Below are 26,554 nucleotides of genomic sequence, written 5' to 3'. Positions count from 1 at the left end.
ATTAGTGTATCTTTCTTGGCAAAGAAGCCATGTGAAAATACAGAACGTGATGCTCATGTGCTCTGGTGAATAATGTTGCTTTTGTGCAAATGCACCCCCTCCAAATTGTTTCTAAAAGGACAAATGAAGGCACACACTGGGCAGAATGACCCACACAGAGACACAAAACAAGGGAAACCTGGGGAAGCAGGCAGAAACAAAAGATGGACAGGTTTGGGTGTCTTTGGCAAGATGGTGCAATCTCATGGTTTTTTGAGAAGTGAAACAGGATCACCCCAAAACAAGGGCCTGCGGAGGGGGGGGATAGCAAAAATACATTTCCTCTCCCCCCTCCTAAAGTCCCCACAAGGGAGAGGCTGGAACACTTTCTACAAGGCAGCTGGTTCAGGCTGGTTAGAGCCATGAAGAAGAGTTGCTCCTGGGATAAGGATACAGTACCGGTTTCACTTCCTCGTAGCTCAGAAATAATAACTTTAATTATTACTGTAAAAATGGGAAGGAAGAAGCCTAGACCAAAAATAATGAGCAATCTTCTAATTCCACATAGGAATCTTTTAATTTTCTTGAATTAGGCACTTTGAGGTTTTCAAAACAGAATGATGTAATGACTCTTGACTCTAATAAGTTCTCACAAGAAAATTAACAGTCTTACGGCACATGTAGCATTTATAGCACAGCTTACGTTCTAAATCTTGGAATCTAATTTAAAGATCTGTTGAAAAGTGAGTAGTTTGATAGTTTTCGTTTGTGCTTCCACCTTTCTGTCTGAAACTCCCATAAAAGATGCATAATAAAAGTTCAGCTTTCCATTCCAAGACACAAATGTTTCCATGGGTGCAGCGCTCATTCCTTAACAATGTTAAAGTGTACTAAAGAGGGCCAAAGTTGACTGTTCTCTTTTCAAATACCAATGTCCGTTGGTCACAAAATCATTTCAATGGCTCATTTAGTCAATGCCACAAAGAATTATAAGCACGCTTTCAGAACCAAAGGTCTGAAGGAGACACAGACACTGGCCAGGGAAACCGCAACCTTGCTAATTTGGTATGTAGGCAGTCAAGTCAGGCCTGTAACGCTGTCATTCTAACAAATTCAGGCTAGTTATAGCATGGAGAAGTGATAATTTCAACTGCTTTCTCCTCCACAGTCTGTTGACGCAACAACATTAAACTGGTCTCGGACTACCTGTCTTCCTCTCATGCGCTCAGATTGAGAGAAAACCTCCTTGTTTGTTAAACTGCAAGTTTTCCATAACATCTGAACCAGGAAATTATAGCTTAAGTACTGCCTTCAAGCCATAACTAGAAATCACAGCTGTAAATAAGTTTTAAACTAACCAAGTAACCTCTTTTCAGACTGGGTCCATAAGAGGCAGGGGTGGTCATTATTCACTAGGGCTTCAACAAACCAGTGTTTGTTGGAGTATGAGCACCATGTCTGAATGAGGCCTGAGATCAGCTTGGTCTTCACCTAAGTAGCATGTTGCTTTCAGTAAGAACCCAAGAGGATTTTTGAACCATGCAGGCCTCTGTTGGTTCCTCATGTTGTTTGGCCCATGTAGATCTGGTAATTCCAGTTCCTCTCTCCAGTCATCCATATTCGCAGTGCCAAAATGCAATAGAGAGGCAGCTAGCTGCTAGCTCCTTGGACAAACTACCATGACGTGGAAAGAATTATATGCCTTGGTCTAGCTTTCGGAGGCCAAGTTTAAGACCCCCTTGCACAGCCACTTAGGATTAAATTTAAAAATTACTTTAAAAATCTTCTTGACCAAAGTTATTGGTAACACATACATATTCAGTATTAGGAATCCCAATTTATAGCTCTGCACAACACATACTTCCTTACTTTCAGAGCAGCTTTGTTGCAATGATTAACATAATATTCTGTTAGAACAGTTTGTTCTTTGGGATTTCTTTACATTCTCATAGAACAAGTAACTATAAATTATACTTTGAATAATGATAATGACAATAATAATGAACAGTAACCAGCAACCTTAATTTTTTTTGCAGGGCCGTATAAACTTTAACTGTTTTCTACAATGCTCCCGTATGATTCAAGTCAAGTAATATTAATATAATCATGTTACTAAGAAGTTAACCTAGTTTTCAAATCCACTTTAGCCACATTGTAATCTACATGGGCCAGCTGTAGCCTGAAGGATCGAAAACCAGATAAATAAGCAGAACTCAACATTTTTTAATCTTACGATTTGGGAAAGGGGGAAGCAGCTGCTGTGGGTCTTCATGATTTTTTAATGTTTCATTTTGCAACTTTGCCAAACTGTTTTCTAATTAAAGAAAAGGGTTTTCACACTGTCATTGATTCATACAAAACCTGTCAGATCAGTTCTTGGATGGAGAGAGATGAGGGGAGGCCAGTCAACATAGGGAATATCATATTCTCCAGTGACACCAATACAGCACCATGCTTGGGGTGCCTGTGCACTCGTGTATGTAAAACTATCTTATTATCGTATTTTACACAAAGAAGATGTTTTGTGAAAGATAATTCAAGTTTTATATATTCAAGAGATTACACTCATTCTCAACTGTGAAAAAACTAAAAGTGAAATCATGCATTTATATTCAACCCCATCCCAATTTACCTCCCGCCTTTGTATGCCATGCAAAATGGCATATCCATCACATTACCAGACCATTCCGCAATAGAACAATTGAAAAACAATAAAGCAGCGCAGAATATGGCAGTCTTGATTGGTGCCACTTTACTATCTCAGGGTTACCAATATGGTGCCCTCCAGATGGTGTCAGACTAAAACTCCCAACAGTCCTGACCTCTGGTCATGCTGGCTGGGGCTGGTGGGAGCTATAGAGTTGCTGGAACAGCTGGAGGATGTTGGCGTACCCCTATCCCAGCTTCTCTTCCCCTCAATCCTCTCTCATCCCCATCCCTTTTTCCAAAGAAAACACACAGCTGCTTTGAATCCTTCTTGTGGTTTCAGAAGAAGCTGGCAACTTGTCTAGCACATGGCTGAGTAAAAGGGAACATAAATAAGCTAAATCTGAAACAATATGAGATTTCTGTCACGAAGGCAGCATGAAATGAGAGGGAAACGGCAAGAGTAGAAATTGGGAGGGTGACACACTTCAGCGGAAACTTTGTTTACTATACTTCTTGGGAAATGGAACTGCAAGACAGAAAGCACTCTTTAGTTTCAGGCTAGAAATGACTAGCTTTCTGTCTAAATGGAATACCTCCTCTCTGAAGGCCAGACATTATAGATTTCTATGTGGCTAAAGTGGATTTTAAAACCAGGCTATCTTCTAAATGGCATAGTTATATTAACACTATTTCACTTGCAACGGCGGCGTCCTGTGGAGAAACCAATTAATGTTTATTTAGCACTGTAAAGACTGAACCTATGGATGTTTACTCAGAGATAAGTCCCACTTATGCACTTATCACACATATGCAGAGGACGGCAGCACCAAGGTGCTTGTTACCATTTTGTTATTATTGTCATCAAATGTAATTCTAAGCTGTGTAGTATGCAAGACCGAAGGTTCAAAGACTGTAATTTTGTAGGCTTTGGTCTGGTTCGTGTTATACATTAGAGGTGGGGAATCTCCAACCCAAATGTGACTCTCAAAGCCTTTCTACCCGGCCCTCTCTCCAGAACAAACTCCCTCCCCAGGCATACCTCCTACTGGCCCTGTTTCATACGCTAAAATGTGACCGCGAACTGTGATCATGCCTCTTCCTTTTCTGGATGGAAGACAGAGAGGGGTGCGTGTACAAAGGCAAAATTTACATTGTTTGATCTCCCCACTTCTGCCTCTGGCCCCATCCAGCAGTAGCTTGTGGCTCCTGAAAGGTTGCCCATAAAGGAAAGCGGACCTCAGACTCAAAGTCATTCCCCATTCTTGTCATATATGCATTTGTATTACATCCGTCTTCAAAACAGCACAGAAGAATAGCACTGCAGCCTCATAGCTACCCCATGAAACAGTCAAGGCTGAGAATGTGATCTTACCAAGCTACAAAGTGCGATTTGTAGCTGAACTTGGGGTGGAATGCAATGTTGTGCTATTACAAATATTCCATCTGTGCAAGCATATCAGCTTGCCAGACAGAGCCATCTTTAGCATATGCGCCGCCGGGGTGCAAATATCTGCCCAGCGCCCCTTTGGGGGGAGGGCTTTTTTGGGGAGGGGGGAAGCTGAAGTTGTTGACTTTTTTAGGGGGCAAACTCAACCTGTAACAACGACGCAGGAAAAAAAACCTGTTTTTGTTCGACACTACGGAGTAACAGAGCGACGGATGAGGGGGCGGGGACTTCAGCCCCATTGCTTTTCACTGCCACCAATCAAGAGGGACTAGTGTGCATTTGGCGCCTCCCAGAGTGTGGCGCCCAGGTGTACCACACCCCTTGCACCCCCAGGTAAAGATGGCCCTGATGCCAGATGGAATGATCTCCCCACACCCACACCCACACCCACTGTTCTGACCCCAATAGCCAATTTGGGGGGGGTACAGGGGGAAGAGAGGAGAGAAAGCCCAGTTATACCGGGCTTCTGTTGACAGTGTCTGTTAGGTGAATCCCATCTAGTATTTAAGTCAGTACAACACATACATCATACACCCTTCTTTTGACTGCTGCAGCGATCAGGGAGAACACATTGTTTATATTTCACTTATACATCTTAAAATACAAATGATAGGCTTAAATAACTTTTATTTTAAAAAAGCCTGATACATTTCAAAACAAATGAAGCTACCACCAAGCCTATCTTGGGCATTGTTAGAAAGAATCTACTACCAGCAGCTCATAATGTTGAAAAGCCAGCCTGTGAAAAGTCAGTGAGAATACCAAACCTGTAACTAAATTGGTAATTCCTTAGAGAGTTTGGAAGAAATACGTTCCATTTTCATCTTGGTTATTCTTTCATTCTGTTTTTATTCAATGTGCCACTCTGTGTTGATGTCTCTAGAATTTGTTGATATCTCCACGCCTGAGAACTTAATTCTCGAGACATTTAGGTCATCCTAGATCAGGCTCCTGGCCAGTGATGCCAATGGAAAGCGGTTGATATAGGCATAGCATAGGCAAAAGGAGAATTAGGTCAAATGTACTCAACCCTTAGGTGGTTTGCTTATGGAGACAGCGGGGAGAAGTGTGTGTATGTGCCTGCGTGCTGCAGAGATTAAGACAGATTTGCGAAGTCTCTGTGACATCTGGAGGAACTCTTTCTATTACAGCCCATTAATCATAAAGCAGTTTTGAGGACTTCTCCCTCTAATGAATAATGCATCCCTGTGATGATGGAGGGTAATCCATTTAGCCAACATGGTGACTGGAGCCTCAAGACACAGAGTCTTTCAATGTGTCAACAAGCCAGCCCCAGATTTACAATGTGAGGATGATTTCCTGGTGACTAAAAATGAGGAAGGACAAAGTACAGACAAAATCCTGGGATGACAGAGCTCATCCCAGCTTGATGAGTGCATTTGCCCAGGTTTCCACTATCAGAACACTGTCTTAAAGGGAAATGTACTGAATGCCACACAAATAGGTATGAAAGTGAGCCCAACTCCAGTTTGTTTCATTGGCCACATTGCAACTATTACAGCTGAGCCAGCTGCTCTGTCAGAGCTTCCTGTTTCACACATAGAAACATGTGTATTTAAATCCCAGAGGGGGCTCCATGATGTAAATAAAAGCTTTGTGAAGGGGCAATTTTCAAAGAAAATAGGAGAGGGATGCTTAAGCCCCCCTCATCTCCCCTAATGCGGGGAGGGGGCAAGGGAAGAGAAGGACTCCATGCTTGCAGAATTTGAAATTCCAATATGATCTGACCTGATTTGCATGTCCTGGACTAATCTTGGGGTCACAGTTTGCTTATTTTTCTGACTTTTGCACTTCCTGAATCTCCTGAGTTAGTTCTTGGCTCAAAAATGCATCAACATACATTTTAAAAATGCATGCATATTTTGAAAAACAATGTTTTTGAGATAACATTTTGAGGGAAAATATTTTAAGGTTACACATTTGAACATGTTTCTAGCAGTGAATTCTTAGGCAATTTTTTTAGTGTTTTTATTTAATTGCTGATCAATGTGGAAACAGGACCAATTTATGAGTGGACACAGGCAAAAGGGACACGAACTAGAAAGAGACAGATTCTTTCAGACCACACATTTTACCCGTGATTCCACAGTGTTAGCCATGTTAACACATTGCAGCAAAACCAACTAGGGTCTTGAGGTACCTAAAAGAGCAATAGATTAGTGTAGTCATAATGTGGGGTCTTTTCTTAGACTTTAAGCTAAAAGATTAGTCATTCCCAGTTCTTGCTGAATAACTACAGTGACCCAAACAATGCAGGATTAGCAGGTGAAGCAACTGAGTCAGTTACAGTGGTACCTCGGGTTACAGACACTTCAGGTTACAGACGCTTCAGGTTACAGACTCCACTAACCCAGAAATATTACCTCAGGTTAAGAACTTTGCTTCAGGATGAGAACAGAAATCAGGCGGCGTGGCAGCAATGGGAGGCCCCATTAGCTAAAGTGGTGCTTCAGGTTAAGAACAGACCTCCAGAATGAATTAAGTTCTTAACCCGAGGTACCACTATACTGGCACAAAGGTTGGAACCCCAGCATATTTTAATTTCACAATCTGAGCTCTGCAGTTCAGTGACAACTTCCAGGAGGTAATGGAATGCTTCTGTGACTATGGGCACCTGATCATTCAGAGGCAGTGCAACCAGCACTATGTAATCCCTCGAATTTCCCCATGTCTCCCGTTTCTTGTATGTTATCTATGCAACTTTGTATGTTAAGACTGCTGGGTTGTAAATAATCAAGCAAAAGTGGTAGTTATAGGGGAAACACCAAGGTAACACCAATCTAGTGCATTCCAAATGTTTTGGACCACAACACTTACGAGCCCCAACAAGCATGGCCAATAACTAAGGCTGATGGGAGTTTTAATCTAACACCACATTGAATAAAACTGGCAGAGATGCTAAAACCTTGAAAAAAGTAGTTGATAGCCACCACAACTTGTCCCTGGAGCAGCATTTCACACTAGTTTTTCAAATACTGCACTATGTACCATAATAGAGCACCATTTTCAAAGCAAGTCCAAGTTCAATGTTGCCGTTAAGTCGTTGGCACCGGGGCAAGGGATAGAGCTATGAGGAGGAAACAGCAGTAACATGTTTTGGCTTTCACAGCAGAGATGGCAGATAGTCGAGCTTTTTCCCACATGGATAATTTCTTAATTATCTGTATGGATTTTCTGTCTATATTTGTTACTGCCACAGCTACAGCTCATTAGTAGCCATTTAGCTACAGACTGACTTGCAATTATGGGATTTTTGGCAATCTTAAGAAAATTACTAAAAAGCATTGAACTATGAATGATTTTGAATTATTTACAAATTATAAAATGTCAAGAGTTCATTTGAATGGATGTGAATAGAGGGCTGATTTGAAGAACCATTTGGGAGGCCCATTTCTCAACCTGCAGAGACTTATTTATCTGCAGAGGCTAATAACATCTCTTGGGACAAGTGTTTTTCAAACTGTTTTCTGAACTGTGTAATAAATTAGGTGAATCTCAAGCCAACCAGATCAGGAGACAAAACCTTGTTGCATATAAATATGCACATTATAGAGAGACATATGGCCAGAAACACAGAGATAATTTTCTTTTCTGTGTTTACCACAGATTTGAAAGTTTTGATATACAGTATATATGCAAGAAGTATATTACAGATAATCTTCAGTCTAATTTCTCAGTCACGCCTAACACTCGTCATCTCAATCAATGAGCCAGAAAAACTACTGGCCCAGAAAAAAATACTCCTGTTTCTGAAACCTGTCTGTAAAAAAGGAAAAGAAACCTCACAAAACATCTTGGCTTAAAAAACAAACAAACCATTTCCTTTTAATTTTATTATGTTGGCATGCCAGTATGAAGTATGCAAACACTCTATTAGTCCTTCTGGGCAGAATATAGAACATAGGAACATGTTACACCTTTCTAAAACACTCTTGAATGTTCTTCTCATTCCCAGCAAACTTTATGTCCTTTAATTCACCCTAGTAATTTCCCAGATGGAGTGACCTTTATCTTTTACCTTCTTTATAACACTCAAGAAATGAAATAGCTCCCACAGCTTGTGCCAATAATTATACGTAACCAGCTATGGCTTAGATTGTGTAGCCTTTGTATGCAAAACCCAAATATGTTTGCCAAATTAAAAGTTCTATGAACAAACTTGAAGGAACTGATTTCCATTACCGTACCTTAGCCTTTTTCAACTGAGTCATCATGAGGCAATGCTGACATTGGACTCCAAAGGTATCTTGGAACATTAGTGGCTACTCACTCAGTGGAAAAAACAAACCTGTTTTGTGCATGGTAAAGAGATCCATCAAGCTAGAAGGTTGTTCCCCATTCTTCCCAGACACCATTCCCTTATTAGTATTTCAATGTTTAATTGAACTATCGAATGAATTATTTTTTTATATATTAAAATGGTTTCCCTAATTTATCAGCCAACTGATCCCCCCCCCAAAAAAAGTTCAGGAGTTACTTCACTTCAGAACTTACCTGAGGGAATGCCTGCTTTATCACCTCATAATTCACCTGAGGTAATAGCCTATTTTATCAACTCAGAACACAGAGGAGGAATGGCCTACACATGGAAAAGTTGGCATGCTGGAAGACGTATAAGTTCAGTCTTCTCCCTGATATTCATTAACCTGTTATTGATTTGTTCATTTTATTTATATCCCTCCTTTCTCTCAGTACAAGGGGCCAAGGCGGCTCACAGCATGAATTAAAACCAATACAGCTAAAACACAAAGAATCAATATAAATATTTCTTTAAAGCAGTTAAATAAGTAACTCTATTAAAGACAACACTGAAAACACTGGAAATTGTGGGGTGGGTGGGATAAAAATATGGTGTTAGCCTTCTACATGCAAAGAGCTTTTGAGATGAGGGGTGCCTTCACATAACCCCATGTACACTGTTAAGGTTGCAAAAGCCTCCCAGAGGGCTATTCTTCCTGCACTAGCTTCTTGAAGTTGGCTTTCTCCATGACCTCCCACCAAATGTGTCTTCCTAAAAGCCCACAGCAAATACCAACAGGCAAATGTGAGCTGGTAGGACTCCCGCTGGCAGCAGGACCCATTTTTTTTACAGGTTGCTTTCTCTTCTTCTTTTCTCTCAGCTAGTAAACAGACAATGGCAGTGCTTGTTTCTTCGCATGCAGCTCTGGCCCAAATCCAGACCCACGCTGGCAGGATCAATGGAGGGCTAGCATTGTACCATTCTGTTACACACACCACTCGACTTGTCATCCTTTTGGGGGGCAGCGACTCGGATGTAACCTCATTTCAGGCTGGCAGCTGGTGGGACGGGCTGGGCAGAAAAACTCACTTAGAGCCACCACATCGTAAACCCAGACATAGGCCAAAGACAAGAAGCTGTTAATAAATAAACCCAAACAAAACTGCCACATAATGAACTGAATGCTGCCTGTTGAAGATGGCTTGTTTGGCTTCTTTCTGGGTGCACACGTTGGCACAGTCTCCTCAGCCATTTGCTAATTAGTGATGTCAGAGAACACCAAATTACGAGTGTGCTGGCCATTTCCTGACCTTCACCTCCCATCCTCTCCGAGCGCACCTCTTGAAGATGTATATAGTGCCTGTTCTCACACTAACTGCACTGAATAACAAAGCAAATCCATTTGCTTCCCTCACAATGCCTACTGCAACCAACACATCGATGGCGCGTCCATCTGCTTACATCCATCTGCACGCCGCTGTGCCTGACACCCCAAGCGTCTGAAGCTTTTGAATAGCTACCGATTCTCTTCTGCAAGGTGTTTTTTTGTATTCCCCAGTCTAACAGAAAGGGTTTCTTTCTCTCCACTCCTTCCCCATCTATGAGACCTGTGAGAACTTGAGAAGAATGTCCACTGATAAGCCAGCCACAGCCTCCCTTTTTCCCCTCCCCCTGCAGAAAGAAAGAACACTCATATGTTTGTATGGGGTTATCAAGTCCGGAGACCTCCCTTCAGCTACAAGGCCCAGCCTCCTAGCTCACGGCAAGCTCTGAAGGGCACTTGCTTCCTTTGTTCCGTCTGCCTACCCCACCCTTGTAGTTGCTGCAATGTTGGGGATCCTAGTGTCCCCATCGCCCTGCTTTTCCCTCTGGGTGCTTCTGCACAATGAAGAACTCCAGTGCTCTCTCTGTGCAGCTGCTTTCCCAAGCAACAGCGTACTTAAAACTGACCTAATTTCTGCCAGTTTTACCACTGCCTGGAGGGTTCCAAGCAGCACCAGTGAAAACAAGCAATGAGAGCAGTGATCAGTTTTCACTCAATCCAGCACTATATACACACACACATATATATCTCTAAACTTTCACTTCACATTTGACGGCTTTTTAAAAAACCAGCAAGATAAATTAATCTCTGCCTTTTGAATGCAGGTTGGGGTGGGGTTTTTTTTGGCATTCTGAAGGAACGGCTTATGATTCTCATATTATTCCAAACCTTGATGACTTATTTTGTGTTTTCTTTTATACTCGGCACAAGACTTCTAGGTGCCCAAAGTTCCCATCAAGTATGATTACCTATGCATGGGAGCAACATGCCATCATCCATCCTCAACTGGTTGGGTGATTGAGCCACTCAACCCTTCCTCCAATACCCACATATATACTGCAGGTGTCTGCAACCTCCTGCAATGGGGCTCGAACCTACAGACTTTGAGATTTAAGAAGAAGAAGAAGAAGAGTTTGGATTTGATATCCCGCTTTATCACTACCCGAAGGAGTCTCAAAGCGGCTAACCTTCTCCTTTCCCTTCCTCCCCCACAACAAACACTCTGTGAGGTGAGTGAGGCTGAGAGACTTCAAAGAAGTGTGACTGGCCCAAGGTCACCCAGCAGCTGCATGTGGAGGAGCAGAGACGCGAACCTGGTTCCCCAGATTATGAGTCTACCACTCTTAACCACTACACTACACTGGCTCTCATGCTCTGTCGACTGAGCTATCCTGGGTTCCTGTATTCAATTGTACAGTGGAATACATAAAGACTTCCATAGAATCTGGAGCTCCTGACTGTTTAGCATTCCAGATTCTTTGGACTTCTTCATGAGGATAAATGTATATGCAAAGGCCCCCTGTCTACGGATGCCATCCGAAGGAGGACTGTGAGAAGTGGGTGAAGTCAGTAACAGAGCTACACAGCACATCCCCACTCCTCTTCATAGTGACAAGGCTGCTAATCACATCCACAGAGGCCACCTAAGCAGTATAACTGTATACTTGTCTCCTCCTCATGTCCCTCCATACAGCCCAAACAGAGATCTCTGCCTTTTGTGATATAAAACTTTGGTTGAACTTTGGACAGAAGATAAAGCAAATTGAATTTTGCAGTGTGTGCAACATGGTATTTGAATGTGCCTTTGCATTTGCCAATCTAATCAATTCCACTCACCAAAGTGTTTGTATTAACCTGCCAGTACCAAGCTAAAAGTAAACGAGAGCCAGAATTTGTGCAGGCACACAATGGATCTATAGTCTCAATAGCTGCCAAAGATGAGGGAATATTGGGAGGCGACAAATTTATCAATCTGAGCCTTGTCAACCATTATTTTTTTTGCCAGAACCAATCAACATCAAAAAATAGAATCTGTACAAGGGCATATGCACATTTTAAATGATCAAATGCATGAATATATTAAAAATCCTATCCACGTCCTTACGAATACTTGGCAGCTTATCATACTATACCTGCTGCTGCCCAGCCCAAAGAGTTACAACTTTCTCTTCTTACTGAAATGTGAATCATTTAAAAGGTGGCATGATTCTGATCAGGGGGGCTCCAGCCCTCTCCTGCATTAACCCTTCAGTGCCCTGCAGTGCAGCCATTTACACAACTGGGATGACGCATACATCCTGCTCTTCACTCACTTCCTTAAAAAAGTTACAGTTCCTTATTGTTGGAGAACTGCTATCAATACAGGTGCAACATTTCAAATATACAAGTCTGAAATAACTGCAGTTCCTATTTCATACTGGTTATCATTTTGTCCTTAATAGGATACCATACATCTTGCAATGGGTGTCATCTGTTCCAGTGAAAAAACATACTAAAAAGTTTGCCAACCAGAATAGACAGATGTTGATGGCAGCAGATGGTTCAGTTTCCTCTTGCCAGTCCCATTCTTTGTTCCTTAGAACGCAGCTCCCTTAGACCTGCAGATGCATCAAATAAAAGGCATCCACAATAAATAGTGATGCCTATTTTTCCTTTTAAGTGGGTGCTCTCCTCCATAAAAGTTTGAAGGGTGAATTGAAATATCTGTAATTTGATCCACCATTGTTAATTTTGAACCAGATACACTGATACAAAGTAGAACCACATTAAAATGTTTTACAGACCTTCCAAAGGGCAAGTATCCATTGTAGCATGAATTGAAAGGTTTCCATCATCCACCCTCCCCACTATAAAGTGTTTAAATGAAGTGTTTCCCACAAATCTTTTGAGTTTTAAAAAAACCAAACAAATCTGTTCCAAACTCAAAACCCAAGTAAAATTGGATTCTACAGCTAGAATAAATTGTGCAGTTCTTCAGGTCCATCCATATCTGGGCTTACTTATAACTTATTTTGCTTCTTCTAGTCATGGCAACCAAAGCCCTATTTCTTGATCCATCATAATCTCTGCTACTGAGACAAGGCGATGGCCCAAGAGACAGGGAGTTAGAAATGGAGAACTATGGTTCCACAGCCAGTTTGATGGTGCTCCAAATTCCAGACCCCAGACAGTGTTAGAGCTGCTGGTTCGGAGTTCAGTGGCTAAAGTGTAAGAACATGACCAGAAATCCTGCAGCTGAGGCAGAAAGAAAAAGTTGCTGCAGCACTAGCCTGTAGTAACTGCCAAGGCTTTGTAGTTTAGTCTAGAACAGGGCTTCTCAAACTTGGGTCTCCACCTGCTGTTGGACTACATCCTCCATCATGCCTAGCTAGCAGGACCAGTGGTCAGTGATGATGGGAATTGTAGTTCAAAAACAGCTGGAGACCCAAGTGTGGGAAACTCTGGTCTTAAGTCTAAATACTGAGGCCTGATTCTCAGAGGAGATCAAGGCCAAGTTTGTTTTTTAGTCCAAAGGCAAAGATACCTCCTGAGCTCCAGATGAGAGCTCTGGTGCTGGTGAGTCTATTCAAGAAGAGTCAAGCAATGGATTCATATTCTTTGAGTTACTGTCACTTGAGAACTCAACCCCCTAACTCATGGAAATCCTACTGAGATCCCTCTCTTTGGAAATATTGCTAGCCATTTCTTAAATGTTTTATATAATATTATCACAGTAGTAAGACCTTGAAACATTCTTTTAAAAAAACTTTGATTATTATGACAATGAATTCTGCAGCAAATGTCAGCCACCAAAGCCAATAATGACTTTTGTGCCTTTTTAAAAGTTTTCAGCAGCAAGATAATAGCTAAAACAATAATAAAAAGATAGCTAAAATAAACAGGAACAATCCAAGTCAAATGTAAACCCACCAGCTCACTAATCATTTGGTAGATTTGATTCACAAAATTCTTCAACTCAGAGACCACAAAATGGAAAGGTTTGGCAGAAACTAAGGGGGGGGGGAGGATAAAATATTATGTATATTTTCAATCAAAAGGTGCAGTAAGAACCAGAAATATAACATGGGGAGGGAAAACATTTATAGTGCTGGGGGACCTCTGCATTATCAGATGGGGAATTCATGTGTAATACACCCATCCCTGGGCACTAGGTATTTATTAACAATGGATGAAAAATGTTCTGCCTCCAGCTGAATTCACATCAACAAAAGCAAACAAAGGGCGAGATGCTTTAACGCACCAGTACACTTGAGCCAGGGATTCTGGCAGCAAAGCCCAGGACACTTTTACCCCCTGTGCCACTGGGACAATTCTCAGGCTGAGAGAACGACTGCCCTGACGTCTGCGGTGCTGCAGACCCATCCATGTAATGCCCACAGAAGGCAGCTCATCAGCTTAACTAGATCAGGTGAGTTGAGGAACCAATAGGGTCTGGCTGAGGGTTTTTTTTAACTGCAGCTCTGTGTTTGGACTTTTAGTCTGATCAATTTGTCTGTCCTGAGCCCCATGGAGACATCTTGGCAGGGCTGGTCCAAGCGGGAGGAGGAATAGGAAGAAAGGGGAGGGGCCTTGTGGCCTAGTAATCTAGATGCTGAGGAAGGGGCGAGCAGGTTGTCAGGGGAGAGGCCTACTTCTCTGACAGTGCATCCCCTGCCTGCCATCGTAGAGCAGCAACCTGACTTGCCTCGGCCACTGCCACCTGTCAGTGAAGTGTTTCCTTGCTCCTGGGAAAGGCCCTGAGTATAGAATGGACAGTAAGCTGGTTGTGTAAGCCCACCCACATCACCCAAGAAGCAGCCACAGCTAGCAGACCCAGCAGACTACCTACCTGTAGGAGTGCTCACTTGCTTGCCTGATCCCAAGGCTTAGGGAAATGACTACATGAATGGATGTGCCCGCCCCACTCTTCCAAAGGTCAATTTGGGGGGCATGCCAGGTGTTGGACCATGTCTTAGCCTAGCCATGTACCTTAGAGCTCTGCTATGACTTCTGAACTAACCTGATATATATTTGGACACTGTAGTGAAATCTGGAATAAAGCCTTGTATGATTACCAAGTCTGAGTAATGAGTCCACAAGTGGTAGCCAAGATGCTGCCCTTGGGAGAAGCTCCTAAACAAATCACTTCATCTCCCTGTTCCAGAACATGACCACCAGGGCCATCTCAGAACATATCATCTGCCTCTCGTCTTGCTGGGCTGTAACAGGCACTTCTTGAGGGTTGACTTGTTATGCTTTATGTAAAAGAAGGCATTCCCCACTTTCTCCCAGGTAAGAATATCATATTGGGCAAAGTTACTTGGACTTCCTTGAGAGGATGCAACTATTCTTTCTGCCTGAAGCAGATGTGGAGAGGGCCCTACACCAGTCATGCTCACATGAGGAAATCCCTCAGCTACAGGAATATTTATTATAGGAGTGTCTAGGCTTCCTTAATGGGAAAAGCAGGCACTGCTGGTGTGAACACAACCAGTGTGAAGGGGTCCTAAAACATTAACTTCTGTGTAGCACACATACACATGCATGCACACAAACAGACAAGCCCTGTTATGAATATGTCTATTTCATTTTTTGTTCTTTGGCACCAGTACAGCAACAATTATCCAGACAAACCTTCTCATATGTCTGAATAATTTTGTTCTGAAATACAACGCTTATAGGGCCTTATCGCTGGCAGCTAGAAAGGTGATGACTTGCTAGAATCCACATTAGTATTTAGTCTCTTCCAGCTGCTGCAAGCATGCTGAAGCTGGTGAGTGATGTATCCTTAAGTCTTCCAAGAGAGAAGACAGTCTCATGAGAGAGAAGCGCATCTCATGGATTAACCTAAGTGGAACTGCTCACTCTAGATACTTCAGACAATAGCGTATTGGAATTTTTTAATTAGCATTATTAAAAAAGCTCTTTCCAGTCTACATTATGGCAGAAGCTTAAGCTGGAATATTCTGAAGAGTGCAAAAATAAAGAATTTAGCAGATCCATATTCATATAGATGGTTTTGTTCCCAACAATTGCACTTCAGATTCTTCCCAACAGAACGCTTCTAGTATGTATTTCAAATAAATAAATAAATCCACTCGAGAGGAAGATGAATTTAAATATTTTTGGAATGACAGATTATATATTATTATATTAGATCAACTGAACCATTTAATCTAAAAGAGGGAAGGCTGAGTAGATGTCGCCAGATAAGATTAGACTACTGACTTCACACAGTGCTGATTGTCAAAGCTATATATTTGATCAGACAAATTGGTTTGTAATATATCATCCTTCTTAAAAATGAAAAGCCACAACCAACGAAAGGGAGGGAGGGAGGTATGAATGTTGAGGGTGGGGTGGGGTGGAGCCATGGTAGCAGTTATGAAATTAAGACTGCTTGAGTCAGAATACTTTACCAGCCAACCAGTAACAATGTTGTATTTGGCCTCTTTCAGAATGCCTCACCAATTTTCAGTGTTTGCTTTTGCATCTTAACATTCTCTAGTAGCGCAGTTCTGGTACTTGGAACAAACCTCAGAAACTGTTTTAAAGAGCAAAGTCCAGATGTTACAGATACAGTACCTGGTGTTTCTGCTTATGCAAAGCACTTGTGCATGACGCAAACTGTGTGTCAGAATAAGATGGGAGGGGAAGGAGAGAAAGTATGACAACACTGGATATGGCTCTCTTGTCATATTTCCCACTTCCCCAAAAATCTGTAACAAAATTTTGGGAGCAGAGGAGAAGGCAGTACAATACAATTGTGTTTGTTTAGTCCCACCTCTGCCCACAGTATTCATTCTGAGGCAATGAACCTCTTCTAATTAATATAAATACCTTGTTCTTCAGGACTGGTGACAATGGATAGGCAATAGGCAATTGCATGGGATGAGACTCCAACTTCTTGTTGAAGAAGAGCCCCATCCTACACTCACACACACCATTTCTATTCATAGCTGCCTGGGTCAGCAAGGCACAGCTCAGTCGCTGTGTGCATGTTTAGAATACAGCCCTGGGCAAATTGATTCATGAGTGATCCTCCTTTGCCTGCTTCCACCCAAAGGTAGCCCCTGAAATAATCCCACAGCACTGATAATAATGGCAACTCCAACTGTAAAGGTTAAGTAGCCAATAATTTGTTACATAAGTCAATGATTCAGTAGTTCCCAGAGGGAGAACAATGATGAGATAACAAAGACACAGAATTCCTCATCTGCCTTCAGTCCCTTGCGGTCCATGTTGAACTATTTCCTCTTTACTATTGTTTGCAAGAGAGATTAATAGGGGTTCCGCCTCCCCCTGGTTTTACATGGGGATGTTGCCTTTCTTTGGTCTCCAGTGCACCTGTCATGCATATGAGCAAATCACAGGTTGGAGTGGGATGTGGGATTGCTGTCCCTGCCTAAGCCAATGGAGGTTTTCCTATTCAATGCAATGAAAGTTGAATCATATCCTCAAAGAAAAGGAACTGAGCAAACACCACCGTAATCTGAGCTAAACTGGCTCAGAGCCCAAGGTCAAATACACTGTCAAAACTGAGAAACAGCTAATCCTAACATGAACAGGAAGCATCCTGATAAGATTTGTGATAAGGAACTCTTTTATGGCTCTAAGAACTTTTCTGCACCTCCCAAGCCTCTTCCACAGGTTGAAAAGAAATATCACAATGCAGGGCTATTGTAAGGCCCAATTTGAAGGCAAACCTCTACTTAGAAACGATACCAGGCTGCTGTCTAGACCCTCAGCTGTGATGCTAGCCCCACTTGTGAGGTCAATGTGATCTCTCTGGGAAACCTAAGAAGATATACAACCATTCTGGTGATAAGAAACTAGTTTGTAAGGTGCAGAATACAGCTGATGGTGACAGGCAGCTGAAAGCATGTGGCAAATTTGCAAAAACATCTGCACCAACTGCCCATACATTACCAGGTTAAGTTCAAGGTTCTTGCATCAATATACAAAGCCCTGAGCAACTTGGGTCCAGAAAAGAATTGCCCGAGCCATTATATCCCAGCTTGACCACTGAGAGCAGCCAGAAGAGTACAGGTAGTTATGCTCCTTGTTACAGAATCATTTAACTGGACAGAATTCAGGCATTTAATGCAGCTGGTTCTGTGCTATGGATTACTCTTCCAGCAGAGATTCAGAATATATTCTTGCTATTAACCTTTGGGTGTCTCTTGAAGACTTTATGTTGAGAGGCCTGCTATGTTAACTCATTGCCAGTTGGGAACTATATTCAGTAGATGATTGACACACTCTGCTGCAATTCATTCCAGATTCTGTACATACCAGTTGTTGAAACCATCCTATTAAACGCAAATACAGTGGTACACTTCAGGTTATATACGCTTCAGGTTACAGACTCCGCTAACCCAGAAATATTACCTCAGGTTAAGAACTTTGCTTCAGGATGAGAACAGAAATCGTGCTCCGGCGGCATGGCAGCAGCAGGAGGCCCCATTAGTTAAAGTGGTACTTCAGGTTAAGAACAGACCTCCAGAACGAATTAAGTTCTTAACCCGAGGTACCACTGCACTACATGGGAAGTCAAAGATTTTTGTCCTTGCTTTTTATTTATCTATCTCCTGCTTTGCTTCCATTGAGCCAAAAGAACTATAGGTAACATCCCCAAGTAGCTTCCCATCCAAGCATTGACCAGACCCAGACCTGCCCGGATAGCTCAACTGGTTAAAGCATGGTGCTGATAATGCCAAGTTTGCAGGTTCAATCCCCATGTGGGACAGCTGCTTTCAAAATTGGAAGGGATCCTGAGGATTATCTCATCCTAGAAAATCCTCAGGGTTCTTTCCAACTTTGAAATTCTATGGTTCTATGGTTCTTTGAAGCTTTTTCTACATGGCTGCATGAGTTGGCAACATGAGCAAATGGTGCTACTGCCTTTCCTCATGAGGGAATAGTGCAGGCTTGTTATAGCTATCTTTGCAGAGAGTGATGAGAAAAAGCAGAGCCCACATGCATAAACAGCACCGGGATTTGCATAGTGTACGGTTCCCAAGTCAATAACAGCACAATGTGCTGGGGATGTGGCTGACTGAGAAATGTTTCATCTGTGTGCAATCCCTGCTAATTGCATAACCACAATACTTTATTATGTAGCTGTAATAGCAATAAATGGGATAGGATGTGGTTTCATAATACGCTACTGGAACAAACTGTTTAAAATAGTGTCAGGTTCATCTTGTAAATGATTTCCTGCATGCTATTTGGATAAGTTTTCTAAGTTTGCTATGTCATGAAGTTAAAACCTAATAAGTAATATATTAATGGTCATTTGGGGTGGGGGTGGGGAGACAGGTTTACATGTTTTTGGTGGAGTAAGTAATATAAACGGTTTCAATTTCTGCATTAATGCCAATGAACTTTGTCCCTCACTTCAGCCAAGAAACAATTTATTTTTTCCTATAAAATCTTCAGCAGCCCAAATCCAGCTATGATTCCAATAGAATCATCTAACCACAGAAAAGGTACGGCTTCCATTAAATCCCTGCTTGATTTAGTGACAATTCTTCTTGGAAACAAGAGGGGACTTTCCTACGATCCAGTGAGTCATGGGGAAATGAAGAGAACAGGGATTGCAAGATTCTGGAATCCTCAAAACCACAGAGTAGTTTTTCCAGGAAATGTTTACAGACTGGAAAAGAGGAAGTTTTTATTTTTATTGCCTTTCTCCTTTATTAAATGGCACGCTTAATAAGGGCTCCAGAGATTCATTGCTCGGGTTCGGCAATCAAACTCAATATTCATCCTCCATTCTCTACTTTCTTTCCTTTCCTTCTTTTTTCATTTGATCAACATTTGATTAACATTTCTCATACCCAGGGAAACAAAACCCCTGCAAAGCAAAGATTGCTCCATTGGGAGCAGTGCAGGGGTGGGGTATTACTTCTTATAAGAACCAACCAAGGAATGGCATAGCTGGCACGGGGAGCCCTCTGGGACTGCACATTTAGGAGCCAGCTATCTCTCTGGGTCCACCACAGACTCTCACTCCTGACATCACAGATTGGTGTATATGAGGCTTCTGTGGATTGCTAATCCAAGTATAAAGATATGTCTTATAACATAGGCCCTTTGACCCTTGCCTGGTCAACAGAGCAGCACTCTCCAGCTTGGTTGCTATGTTGAACCCTCCCACCTTGGACTCCTGCTTCTCTGCATAGGAGTTCCAGTTCTCCTTGGATTTATTCTTTCTTCTTGTTCTGTCTTTCCCTTTGTTCTAACTCCCTTTGTCCCGTCGCCTCCGTCCTACCCTGTTTCACCAAAACTCTTGTTTGTCTTCTTGACTGTCACCAGTGTTCTGGCTTCCAATTCTGGCTGTGCTCTCTCCAAGCTGGTTCTATTCTCTGTTACCTCTACCCAATCTTTGTCCCTGAAACTGATGCAAAGTAGCTCCATCCAACATAAAAGGACAATAGTACTATTGCTCCTACCACATTCTACAGTAGAGAGGAAGGATGGGGAGAATCTCAGCCCAGATTACCAAATGGTTTTCTCCTTGGAGAGACTATATATTGAGAGGCATCTCCTTAATGAAGAGTGGGTACTTTGCCACCTGCCAGAGCCATTAAAATTATCTCCAGTATCCAAACTGGTTCCAGTAATGCACTCCTGATCAGATGCCAATCTTACAACTAGAATCACGGTGGGGGGGGGGGGGATTGGAGAGGAACAGAATCCTTGGCCATGCATACCAATCATCATCTTATTCCTTTAAATTAAATATAGCAATGCTGCTGTCAACACAAGTCGGACAGATAATTACTACTTCTATTATTATTTATTGGTTTTCATACCTACCCTTCACCATGAGGTCCCAGGATGGGCTAAAACAAAATAAAAACACAGTACAGTGGTACCTCTGGTTACGTACTTAATTAGTTCCGGAGGTCCGTTCTTAACCTGAAACTGTTCTTAATTTGAAGAACCACTTTAGCTAATGGGGCCTCCTGCTGCTGCCACGCCGCAGGAGTACGATTTCTGTTCTTATCCTGAAGCAAAGTTCTTAACCTGAAGCACTATTTCTGGATTAGCAGAGTCTGTAACCTGAAGTGTATGTAACCTGAGGTACCACTGTAGTAAAATCAGTTAAAACAACGGACAATCAGAAGAATAGGGGGGGCTTCATCCAATACCACCTCACTGCTCAATGTCCAAGATCTCCCTCAAAGGTCCAGAGGACCCTCTGGAGCTCACAGAGGTGTGAAGAGGAAAGGAAGGGGAAGTCCTGTTGTATGAAGAAGACACCACTTGCTTAGCATAGCTACGTCTCATACATTTCAGGTGTCAAAAGCTAGGATAGCTTATAGCAAAAAGATTTGTGCTTTTGGTACAAAAACTAGTAAGCGGGCTCACTTTGTAATATAGTAACTCAATACATATAAACTTTCCAGGAAGGAGTTTCAAAATACTGGGGTAGGGGGTGGGAATTACATAATATGACATCTGTTCATGCTCAGTTTCCCAACAGAGTATTGAAAATTTCCTATATAGTAATTCCTGACCCACATTTCTTACTTCTCTGCTGCCATCTAGCTCCCCTGTCCCATTCTCACCACACGTTTGGCAGCCACTGCCATGCCTCCTCCACCCAAGACCACAGGGCTTCGATTCTGTATACAGCTGTCCCATCCTGACACTAAATAAAAATAAGCAGTAGGAAGTGGAGGGGAGATGGATAAAGAAACATGCTGCGCCGTTCCCAACATGTAATTTGGACCAAGGCACTTGCATAATGCGTCCAAAAACAGGCACCCAAGCAGGCAAAAGAAACACCACAAGGCAGCATACAGTGCCAAGATCAAAGAACTACGCACAGAGGCTCTTGAAAGCTTTTCTCTAATTAAAATGCTAAAAAGGAAAAAAAAAAGAGTCCACTCCAGATGAAGGAGGCGAAGAAGAATGGAGAGAGAGAGAGAGAGGGAGAGGGAGAGACTGAACTAAACTTTCTAGAGAAGGAAGATAGAACAAGATAATGCTGGATTCCCCGTCCTCACCACCATTAAAGAAAGCATAGAAACCTTTAGAGGATTCTTTTTTAAAAAAGCTAAAGCCTTTAAAATCTAAAATAGTACAGTATTTCTCAGCACTCCTCAATGACAAAGGGTTAGGTTTTTTGTTTTTTTAAAGGTCCTTGAAGTTCAGTGGTTGAGAGTCATTTTGAAACGTTAACCTGTTTGACAAGATATTTGTCAAAAGTCATACCAGAGTGTGCGAACTAATAAGACCCATATGTAACCGCTTAATGGTAAACACACTCTTAATCCTGTGTAGCTAAATGGTATAACAAAGGAATTAGCTGGTGACATCCACTTAGGAAATATGATCCAATCTATATTATGATTTACTTTCTAACTGCTGAACTGATTTTGACACATATAAAAATGTGGCTTCGATCACAGGAAACTACACCACCATTAAGTGTGTGGGGAGTGTAAAAAGTAAGGAGACTTTCAATAAGCCTACATCTGTAGGGATCTAAACAACAAAAATGCCACAGTTGGGTTTTGACAGAGGAAGGTGGTTGATCAGGTTCATTCAGAGTCTTTCTATTAATCACCAGTGAGATCAAGAGATTACTCTTTTTGGACCAGTATTAAAATATGCAAAGTCAGGAAGGAAAAACAGTGGAACTTTCCTGACCAGCTTCCTATCATCTCCCAGAGCTTGGGTTCACTTACAGTAAATTCTCCATCCAAAGAGAACAAGGATAAAAATTGCTCCCTTCTGGCAAACATAGAGAACTTGCTGTTGTGTTTATAAAACAGGAGGATTCAATTCCGTCCCCCCTTCTCGTGTCAAGGAAATAAAAGCAACTTGAAATCTGAGCTCCAGCTTTACATATTACATGCAATCCGACAAAACAAACAAAGCAGAGCGAAGGTAGCAACCCTAAATACTGGAAGGCTAAGTCCTCCTGAACTCGCTGGTTCTTATTTCTGAGTAAACATGCATAGGACTGAGTTTTAAGCCCTATTAAAATCAACAAAACCTAAGTACATTAGTTAAAACCTTAAAACCTGCTGATTTTGCACAGAAGTCCACGCATGCATGTTTGAGCTCAGATTACTTAATTAGCCAGTAGCCAATGACTTGAACGAACTGTATGTACAAACATGGTCCACTGATTGTGGGTGACAATATGAAAGTGATCTCTTGTTCTCTCACTCTTTCTGGCAATTAATGTCTATTTCACACAGACAACTCATCACTTTATTCTCCAGCTCTTCACAGATGAACATGGCTCATGTAGAAGTGGATCTTGGCCATGACTTTGTGCTCACTGAATTTCCTCTGTTTAGTTTTACCAGTTTGCTCACAGTGTATGCAGTTTGTATGCAGCTGAACATGTGCCAATATTAGAGATTTCCAACCAGCATTACACATAAAGCTTCCTTACCCTTCCTTACCATTGGTCCATCTAGCTTAGCATAGTCCACACCAGGCATGGGGAACATGGGCCCTCATGTCAACCTTAACTACTGACCATGCTGGCTGGGACATACGGGAGTTGCAGCCACACATTCCCCATCCCTAGTCCATGACATTCATACTGCTAGAGCACTGGTCCTCCAAACGTCATTGACATATGCCAAACTTTCATAAAATGCTGCAAATGTTAGCATTTTAAGAACGATGCTTTCTTGTGTGACCATAAATGTATGACTTTTCAAGATATGAAGGCATGCTTCATGGCTGCAAATGAATGTATGATTTCTAGTGGATATTTCACACACTCTTCAGTGGAGCATACCATTTGCCTCCTTGAAACTGGCTTGGTAAGTTGCTTTGGTCTCCACTAGACTGCACACTCCTTGTTTGCCCAGCATAAACTGAAGTTCCTTTTCCTCCACATGTTGCTCAGGGGACTTTAAGTCACATAATTTACTATTTTGATGCAGGATGAAGACAGCAAGGCTACTCCTTCCCTAAGATTTTTCAAATATTTACTCAGAATTGCTTTCCTTGTAATATAAAGTTATTTTAAAGAAACACACAAAGAAGGTGTCTCTGATCAGAGCATAGCATGTATTATATCTCTCTTTGACAGTCAATTCCGAGGCCTGAAAGAAAAAAGGAAGGCAGACACTGATCTCTGCAGACAAGAATGACGTTTTAAAATGAAAAAGCAGAGCTGTTGGCAGAGAATAAAATCTGCTGCAGGATTTCATAATTAACATGTACCAAAACACTCGTAAGAAGTGTGCTGCTACATTTCTTCAACATGCTGGGACTTGTTTTAATGCCTTATGGCATTGGGAGATCACAGGAAACATTGACAGAGGTTAAAGCCAAGGTGAAGTGGGTCTCAGACACCCCTGCATGCAGTTTGGGAGAAATGGGAGTAAGATCCCTGTCTCCCATGCTGTTGCCTTCTGGCTGACAAACCCAAGTCAGCGAGGGGTTGCTTATGAGCGACGCAAGGAGGTACAGTGAGAGTTGTGTATGAATAGCACTCATTTAGTTTATCCATTTTACTTAACATTTTTCACCTCTCACCTTTCCATCCCAAAGGACCTGCTAGGCAACTTAACATCAATGCAAATGCATAATATATACAAGCCCAAGAAAGCAATGTAATCACATAAAGCAACAGACCTCAGTAAGAGCGTGAAGACAACTAGTTGCCCTCCGTCCCGAATGACCTTTCAAACAGCAGGGTATTAACTAAATAGCCATCTGAACTGCATTATGAGAGGATTCCCTCCCAAGAGAGGCCTCCTAGCTCCATAAACCAGGCCCCACAACTGAGAAGGCCCTGACTTTTGTAGGCACTGTTGGTACATCAAAAGGCTAGGAATAAGAAACCGGGCCTCCAAAGATCAACGTCCGTTCATATGGAATTGGGGAGGTTTACCGTGTAGTTTCTCTCCAGCAAAGAACACTATAATGTAACAGGAGTTTGCTCTCAACCTTATCTATTTTATTCATATCCCACCTTTCTCCCCCTATAGGATCTTAAGCGGCTCACAACATGAATTAGAACAAATACAGCTTAAAACACACAATCAACATGATTTTTTAAAAAACAACAACAAGACACAAATAAATAGATAATCCTAGCAAAAACGATTCATGAACACAGAAGGAGGGGGAGAAAACTCAACACCCACCCTCAGAAGACCTTGCAACAACAACCCATTGGTGGTCAAAGGCCTATCTTCACTAAATGTTCCTGTGAAGCTAGTGGCGCCAAGAAAAAGACCTTCAATGGAAGTTCTCAAAGCCTGGACAGGCTCCTATAGCAAGATATGGTCCTTCAGAAAGCCTGGACCCAAGTTGTACAGGGCTTTGTGAGACATAACCAACACACTGAATTGTGCTTGGAAATGGACCGGTAGCTAGTGGAGCTATTGCAACAAGGAGTTTCTGTTCTCCCTGGAACCTTGCCCCAAGTTAAGTCATTGATTGAAAATGCTGGTGTGCAACAAGAATTCTCACAAAATGAAGAAAGCGTTCTCTAGCACAGCCAGTGCTTAGCGATCCTCATCCCTCTTCCTTAATATCTCATAACAGAACAAGTACAGACTTTTCAACAATGGAGACTCCAACCAGACATTATTTCACATTTAGTTTTATAGTGGAGGACAGCATGCCAGGCTAGTTTCTTTTCCTCTTGAGCATGTAATTTAGTGGTGCATAACCAAACTAACCCAATGAAGTAATTCAAGCTTTACCTGGCAAAAGCTGCTGTGCAAAAATAAATAAATAAATAAATAAAAATAAAAAAATTTAATAGTATCCCTTCATAGCCTTTATGCCCCTGTACCTTCCACCCTCCCTCAACAGTCCCAAACCCTACAAGTCACAAATACTGCAAGCAGAACAAAATTATTCTGTCTCCAGAACTCAGGGGAGGCTTTCAGGAGTGAAAAGAGCTGCCCTAGGGAAGAATGGGTGGGGAATACCCTTGCGTGAGCAAAACATTAAATAAACCCCTTAGGGGGAGCAGAGGTGGGGGTTTTTTGTGTGGCTTCTCTCTGTGAAAACGTGAGCAAATGTTCAGCTCCTATCAAGTGATTAAGAACATTAGCTATGATTTTCACTTCGTCTGTGAAGTCCGCAGGTAATGAGGCCAGACCCTTGCTGAAGCAAAGCAGGTCTGAGTACAGCCATTGCTTGGAAAAGCTGACCACCTGGGAACCACATGTCCACCACCTGGGGATGCATGATGGAAGAAAGGCAGGATATGAATGTAAATAAACAGACATAAAACATGTCTTTCAATCTCCCATGTGTAATATGGGGAAGGTATTACCAGCCTGTCTTACTAGCATGCTTCAAACGATTGCTAAAATATGCAATTGTTGAAGGTGAAGAACTTTTAGTCATTCAGGAAATATACTATAAAAATGGTTTTTGCTTATGCTAGCAAGGAGCATATACTCTACATAACTGATTTGACCAATAACTGCTCAAATTTGTTTAGGATGAAAAGTGCAATGCAAACCAGGAATGGTCCCTAGAACTCAAATGTAGCAATAGTAAAGAAAAGGTTTTGTTCACTCACCAACTAAGCAAAATTAGATTTGAAACCAACTTCTCTGTTATGCTCAGAGATCAGAGGATCTGTAGAAAAGACTCCCCCCCCCCCCAGGTTTCCAAACTGTTGCCTGTGAGTCACAAGAGAATGGTCTGTCTTAAACTATGAAATGTGTGCTCTTGGCTCTTCCTTACTGTAAAATTTAAAGTCAGCTAAAGGGTTGGAAGAATGCATAACAAAAGCTGATGGGGGGGGGATGCAGCTCAATAATGCCAGTGAACGCTAACAGTGAAGTGGGTAACCATACCAATTTCCAAGGAGCAACTGCTGCTGTCGCCCAGCAAGCCAAGAGAAGTCAAAAATGGGTAATGGAAAGGATGAAGAACCACCTTTTGGACAACCTATGCT

The 26,554-nt window shown here is 42.0% G+C and overlaps 1 protein-coding gene and 1 long non-coding RNA gene across 3 annotated transcripts in view; one reads left to right on the top strand and one right to left on the bottom strand.

Annotated features, from left to right (window-relative positions):
* The window catches only part of NHS (NHS actin remodeling regulator), a 242,351-nt gene that overhangs the window by 166,775 nt on the left and 49,022 nt on the right, over positions 1–26,554 (bottom strand). The window lies entirely within an intron of this gene.
* On the top strand, positions 13,834–19,360 carry LOC309367983. Its single transcript, XR_014167448.1, has 3 exons — positions 13,834–14,068; positions 14,804–14,931; positions 19,081–19,360. It is a non-coding gene; the product is annotated as an uncharacterized lncRNA (long non-coding RNA).

The sequence above is a fragment of the Podarcis melisellensis genome, assembly GCF_964234715.1.
Source record: "Podarcis melisellensis genome assembly, chromosome: 4".
NCBI lineage: Eukaryota > Metazoa > Chordata > Lepidosauria > Squamata > Lacertidae > Podarcis > Podarcis melisellensis.
This window is presented reverse-complemented; position numbering and strand designations above follow the sequence as displayed.